This window comes from Pan paniscus, chromosome 23 (genome assembly GCF_029289425.2).
Source record: "Pan paniscus chromosome 23, NHGRI_mPanPan1-v2.0_pri, whole genome shotgun sequence".
In the NCBI taxonomy this organism is placed as follows: Eukaryota; Metazoa; Chordata; class Mammalia; order Primates; family Hominidae; genus Pan; species Pan paniscus.
Genome location: NC_085927.1, coordinates 36,870,285 through 36,877,905, shown reverse-complemented (window position 1 = coordinate 36,877,905; position 7,621 = coordinate 36,870,285). Strand labels below are relative to the sequence as shown.

Below are 7,621 nucleotides of genomic sequence, written 5' to 3'. Positions count from 1 at the left end.
ACATACTTTAAACATAACTATATAAAAAGATTGAAAATACAGAAACGTAAAAAGATGTGCTATGCAAGCATTAACCAAAAAGGAAGCTGGTTCAGCCATTCTAACATAAAAGTAGACATTGAAGGCAGAAAGTATAACTGAAAATATGGAAGAGTAAATCCCAGAGGAAGATGAGTATGTCACAATCCTAAATTGGTATGCATCTGGTAACATAGCTTAAAATATTATGCAAAATATATCAATAATGTAAAAATTGAATTAAGAGAGATATAGACAAATGCATAATAATGTGGAAAGAATTTAACACATCCTTCACGATAACTGATAGAGCAATAAAATAAAAGCTCAACAATGACAAAGATCAGAATAACACAGTTAACTTTCACTGGATTGACAAATAGAGAACATCACACCCAACAATGATACATTCTTTTTATATCCACGTGTAACATTTATATGCCACGTGACCAAATGCTGGGGAGCCCAAAAGAAATAGGAATTAAATTAATACCAAATGGATTACCAAGAAATCCCCAGTTGCTTAGAAATTAAACCATATACTCCAATCTCTGCGTCAAAAATGAAGAAGAAAAATTAAAATTATTTTAATTAATGATACTGAAGCTATGGCATATCAAAACATGAGATCCAAGTAAAGCAGAGAATACAGGGATCTCCCTATCCTCAAAATGCATATATTGTTAAAAAAGAAAGACAAAAATTAATGATTTATTCTTCCATCTCAAAAAGCTAGAACAAGACTAAGTCAAATGCAAGAAAGTAGAAGAAAGGAAATAATAAAGATAGCAGAAATTAAATAAAAGTGTTCAAAACAAAACAGTAATAATACCAGAAGTTAGTTTATAAACTTGTTAATGTTAATAAACTTGACAAATTTCAGGCAAGAGCAATTAAGAAAAAAGGAGAGAGAAAACTGTCAATACCATAAGAAATAATAAGAGACATCACTTCAGACTCTATAGATGTCTAAAAGATAATAAGATGTTGTAAAGAGTTTAAACCAATAAATTTGACAACCTGAATTGCAATGGACAAATTCCTAAAAAAAAATCCACCTTTGCAATGCTAACAAAAGAATAAATTGAAAATCTGAACAGTCCAAAATCTATCAAAAAATTGAACGTATCATTTAAAACTTCTCATAAGAAAACCTCAAATCTAGATAAATTCACAGTCAACTCTTCTTTATATTTAAGAAAGAAATAACACTGATTTTCCACAAACTATTCCAGATAATATTTTTAAAAACACTTCCCAGTATTGTTCATGGGACCAGAATAACTCTGATGTTGAAACCAGAAAAGTACAAAAAAGAAAAATTACAAACCAGGCTTTCTCATGAACTTACAGGCAAAAAGCCCAAACATAATTTTGCGAATCAAATCAGTGGTAAATAAAAACTATGATACATCATGACTAATTGATATTTATTCTAGAAATACAGTGATCATGTAGTGTAATTTTCCACTTCAACAAGAGAGAGAACAATCATATAATCACCTCAGTAGATATAGAATATCATTTGACAAAATTCAATGGACATTCATGGTTAAAAGCTTTTAAGTAGAAATAGTGAGGAATAATCTTTAATTTGGTTAAAAAAAAAAGAAAGAAACATCAAACATTATTATTATTATTTTTTGAGATGGGGTCTCACTCTGTTGCCCAGGCTGCAGTGCAGTGGCACGATCTTGGCTCACTGCAACCTCCACCTCCCGGGTTCAAGCGATTCTCCTGCCACAGCCTCCTGAGTAGCTGGGATTACAGGAGCCCGCGACTACGCCCAGCTAATTTTTCGTATTTTTGGTAGAGACAGGGTTTCACCATGTTGGCCAGGCTGGTCTCGAACTCCTGACATCATGATTCGCCCACCTCGGCCTCTTAAAAGTGCTGGGATTACAGGTGTGAGCCACCACGCCTGGCCACAAATATTATTCTTAATGGTGAAACACAGAAACATTTCCCCACAAAATGGAAACTAGACCAGAATGCCTGCTATCACCAAGCATTATCTTCTTCTATTCAGCACATACTGAGTATTCTAGCCAAAAGAGCAGGAAAGAATAAGAAATTGAAGGCTTAAGAACTCAGAGTGAAGAAATAAAATTGTCTTTATTCACTGGTAATATGATTGCATATGCAGAAGATCCAAAAATATCTATAAACTATTAGCATTACTAGTTCAATTTAGTTCAATTTAACAGTGTTACTGGATACAGGATCAATATACAAAGATCAATTTTATTTCTATATATCAGCAATAAACAAATTGAAAATACAATTTTAAGAAAATCATAAAACTGTAATAGCATCAAAAATATCAAATACGTAGAAATAAACCTAATGAACCACATCCAAGTTAGCCACACTAAAATCTACAAAACATTACTGAAAATGAGAGATGAAAAGAGGAACTGTTTCTTAAATTGTACTGGGAAAACTGGATGCATATATGAAAAATTAATAAATTAGATCCCTACCTCACACATTACACAAAAACAAGTTGATTGTTAATCTAGGTTGATTAACGACCTAACAGACAATACTAAAACCTTTAAATTGTACAGTAAATTATATAAATTTTCTATAATAAATTATAGAAAGAGATAGTCTCAGGATGGACTGTTAAACCAGACACAGAAGCACAAATCATACAATAAAAGATTGATAAACGCGACTAGATTAAATTTTAAAACTTTTACACAGCCAAAGACATCTCATACAATATTGAAAGACAAAGAATGTACTGGCAGAAAAAAAACTTCACTTTATATAATCATAAAGAATTAGTAACCAGAATATATTTTTAGAATTGATTTACAAAAAGATAAAAAACACTGTAGGGGGAAAGTGACATAAGAAATGAATAGGTAATTCATAAAAGAGAAAAATAAATGACCAAGGAACATAAATAAAGATACAATCTCACTAGTAACTAGGGAAATGCAAATTAAACCCACAAAGAGATATCATTTTACAAAGAGATATCATTTGGAAAATATTAAACCATCTGACAACATCAGTTGCTGGCAAGAACTCTCATCTACTGCTGGTGGGAGGGTAAATTTGTACAATCATTTTGGGGAGCAATTTGGCAAAATCTAGCAGAGATTAATACGTGCATATCCTTTCACCTACAAATTCTACTTCTAAGTATATATCCTAAAAGCTGCTGCATATGTGTACCAGAACACGTGTACAAAAATTGGAAACAGCCTACATGTCCATCAATGAAAAAAGAATAAATTAATGTTAATATATTTATACAATGGAACACCATATAGAAATTAAAATGAATGAACTAGAATTACATATATCAACATGTATAAACCTTTCAAAAAAACGTAAAATGTATTTAAAAATAAAAGTTGTGGAATGATACATATGGTATAATATCATGGATATAAATCTAAGAATATGCAAAACAATACCATGTATTATTTATGGACACATATGTAGTAAAAATATTTTTAAAACATGATAAACACCAAGTTTGGGATAGGACTGTATTTCTGGAACAGAAAGCAAATGAATGGGATTGTAGAGGCTAATACAGATGGGACCAATTGCCTTTGTATTATTTTAACTTTAAAATAAAAGGTCTAAAACAAATGTAGCAACATGTCAAGATGTCAAAGCTAGAAGCTAGGTGGTGGGTACACAAGTGTTTGTTATATCATTAATATTAGTCTGGTGGTATGCTGGTAATTTTTTTTTTTTTTTTGAGATGGAGTTTCGCTCTTGCTGCCCAGGCTGGAGTGCAATGGTGTGATCTCGGCTCACCAGAACCTCTGCCTCCCGGGTTCAAGTGATTCTCCTGCCTCAGCCTCCCGAGTAGCTGGGACTACAGGCATGCGCCACCATGCCCAGCTAATTTTGTATTTTTAGTAGAGACAGGGTTTCTCCATGTTGGTCAGGCTGGTCTCAAACTCCCGACCTCAGGTGATCTGCCCAACTCGGCCCCCCAAAGTGCTGGGATTACAGGTGTGAGCCACTGCACCTGGCCGGTAAATGTTTAACAACTGGCTTTTCTAGGAGAAAACCCTGATTTGTAGTGTTGGCCAATTTTTATGATGTAAATACTCACACCATGGCCAATTCCAAGCTATCAATTTGATTTCACTGATTACAGAGTAGGGGAAAAGCTGCACGCAATAGGTTCTTTTTTTTTTTAATTTTATTATTATTATACTTTAAGTTTTAGGGTACATGTGCACAACGTGCAAGTTTGTTACATATGTATACATGTGCCATGTTGGTGTGCTGCACCGATTAACTCGTCATTTAGCATTAGGTATACCTCCTAATGCTATCCCTCCCCCCTCCCCCCACCCCACAACAGTCCCCGGGGTGTGATGTTCCCCTTCCTGTGTCCATGTGTTCTCATTGTTCAATTCCCACCTATGAGTGAGAACATGCGGTGTTTGGTTTTCTGTCCTTGCAATAGTTTGACAGTTTGCTGAGAATGATGGTTTCCAGTTTCATCCATGCCCCTGCAAAGGACGTGAACTCGTCATTTTTTATGGCTGCATAGTATTCCACGGTGTATATGTGCCACATTTTCTTAATCCAGTCTATTGTTGTTGGACATTTAGGTTGGTTCCAAGTCTTTGCTATTGTGAGTAGTGCCGCTATAAACATGTGTGCATGTGTCTTTATAGCAGCATGATTTATAATCCTTTGGGTATATACCCAGTAACGGGATGGCTGGGTCAAATGGTATTTCTAGTTCTAGATCCCTGAGGAATCGCCACACTGACTTCCACAATGGTTGAACTAGCTTACAGTCCCACCAACAGTGTAAAAGTGTTCCTATTTCTCCACATCCTCTCCAGCACAATAGGTTCTTGTGAGCCAGAATGAACCAGCTTCAGCATTCCTCTGTATTAGTCTCTACCACTTTCTGTGTGAAATAGAGGAAAATAAAACACTAATTTTAAAAGCAAAACTAATTTTAAAAGCTCAGTTCCATATGGAAGGAAATCAGAGTGCAGGTGCTCTGTAAAAGCAGGGATGGTGGGCCCCCACCCTTCCTCTTCCTTCCATGAAAGCTACCAAGACACCAACATGTAGACCGCTAGCCCAGACAATCTCTGATGTGCTATGATTTGCCAAAATGTTCTCACCTCCTTTGTTGATAGTGGCACTTCCTCACTCAGCAAGAAAGCAAAGAGGCATCTAGAAAGATGGCAACATAGGGACCTGAGAGTCCACGCACAGGACTTGAGGCAGAGGCAGGTTTGTGAACGGGGGGGAACTGTACAGCCATATTCCAAAGCAGATATAAAACAAATGGCCAAGACCACTGTACCCGCTTAGCACTGAAATGTGTAGGTCAGAGATCATTTGGTTATCTCTTTTTAAACTGTACTTTATGGAACACTGGTGCTCATTGAAAGTACCTCGGGGACCAGAGTGGGGCGAGGGAGTGGAATCAACACCCCTACTCCCTCTCCATCCATAGCCACTCCTCTTGTATCTGACATAAGTGTAAGGCTTTCTGATAATGATTTCATTAGAGTAGCTGGTTCCACTGCTTCAAAACAGAAGCAGTATGGAAGAGCCACTGAGATGTTCATCTAATGCATAAATTTTTGCAGTTATCAAAACCAGTGTTTACAAAGAGAAAGGGATGTTCCCAAAGTCATACAGATGACAAGGCCACAACTCAAGCCCCTGTGTTCTGACTCCTGGCCCAACTGTTCCCACCCTCCCATACCCTCAATCCGGAAGAAACTCCTGCCCTTCTCTCTTTCTGCCTCATTAAGAAAGGAAGCCCATGAAGATCAGCAACAAGAGAGAAACAAGCAGAAGGCGGTGCATAAAATCCAAGTACCTCACTAGAGTCATCCAAGAAGCACTGCTCCTTACCAGCACCTGACACAGACAGACAATGTCTCTACCTCCCTGGCCAAGGTCCAAAAATAGGACAATGGTCAGCCAGGGGACTTCTCCCAGATATTCTTCATTGAGCTTCTGGAGGAGGACACGGAGAAGAGAAAGACATCACTCTCCCTTTTTGGCACTGCAGAAAAGTGGACAAACACAGGCTTCCCACTACTGTCACGATGATTAACTTCTCTGAGATTCAGTCTCATCATTTGCAGAATGGAGTATTCATTGGCTCAGAGAATGGTCATGAAGGTCAAGTGATGTCACAAACAGAAAACCTTCAACACAGACACTGATCCCATAGTAAATGCTCATAATATATTGATCCTTGGCTCAACATATGCAAATCCATAAATGTGATATGGCATATTAAGAGGAGGATAAAAATCATGTTGTCATCTTCATGGATGCAGAAATACATTTGACAAAATTCAGCATCCTTTTTTAGGAATAGGAGGAATGTACTGCAACACAACAAAGCCCACAGATGAAAAACCCACCAATAACATAATATACAATGGTGAAAAGTTGAAAACTTTTCCTCCAAGATCAGGAACAAGACAAGAATGCCCACTCTCAACACTTCTAGTCAACATAACACTGGATGTTCTAGCCAGAGCAATTAGACAAGAAAAAGAAATAGGAGGCAAACAAATAGGAAAGGAAGAAGGGAAATAGTCTCTGTTTGCTAATGACATGATCTTACATGCAGAAAACTCCAAAGACTCCATGAAAAAAACTGTTAGAGCTGAGCTGACAAACAAACTCAGTAAATTTGCAGTGTGCAAAATCAATACACAAAAATCAGTAGCATTTCTTTACACCAACAATCAACTATCTGAAAAAGAAATTAAGAAATCTAACGCACTCACAATAGTCCCAAAAGGAAAAGCTAAAATACTTAGGAGTAGCCGGGCGCGATGGCTCATGCCTGTAATACCAGCACTTTGGGAGGCCCAGGTGGGTAGACTGCTGGAGCCCAGGAGTTCGAGACCAGCCTGGGAAATATGACAAAATCATATATCTACAAAAATATATATATATAAAAACTAGCTAGGCATGGTGATGTGTGCCTGTAATCCCAGCTACTTGGGAGGTTGAGGTGGGAGGATCACTTGAGCTCAGGAGGTCAAGGCTGCAGTGAGCTATGAACCCACCACTGCACTCCAGCCTGGGTGACAGACTGAGACCATGCCTTGAACAAACAAACAAATGTAGGAGTAAATTTTACCAAGAAGGTGAAAGATCTGTATACTACCAACCATAAGACATTGATGAGAGAAAATGTAGAAGACACAAATATAGTCATGTGTTACTTAATGATGGGAGTATGTTCTAAGAACTGTGTGGTTAGGCAATTTTGTTTCTGTGCAAACATCATAGAGTATATTTGTAGAAACCCAGCTGGAATAGCCTACCACACACCTAAGCTGCAAAGTAGAGCCTACTGCTCCTAGGCTACCAACACATCCAGTACATAACTGCAATAAATACCATAGCCAATTTTAACACGATGGTATTTGGGTATCTAAACATAGAAAAGGTACAATACGAATACAGCATAAAAGATAAAAAATGGTACAACTGTAGAGGGCCCTTAGCAGGAATAGAACTTGCAGACTGGAAGTTGCTCTGGGTGAGTCAGTGAGTAAGTGCTGAATGAACGTGAAGGCCTAGGACATTACTGTACACTACTGCAGACTTTATA

At 37.3% G+C, this 7,621-nt stretch overlaps 1 long non-coding RNA gene across 1 annotated transcript in view; it reads right to left on the bottom strand.

Annotated features, from left to right (window-relative positions):
* Nucleotides 1–1,431: 1,431 nt before the first annotated feature.
* The window catches only part of LOC106634252 (uncharacterized), a 145,006-nt gene continuing 138,816 nt past the window's right edge, over nucleotides 1,432–7,621 (bottom strand). The window contains exon 14 of the long non-coding RNA XR_010111744.1: nucleotides 1,432–5,199. This is a non-coding gene — a long non-coding RNA (uncharacterized LOC106634252). The remainder of the gene's footprint in view (nucleotides 5,200–7,621) is intronic.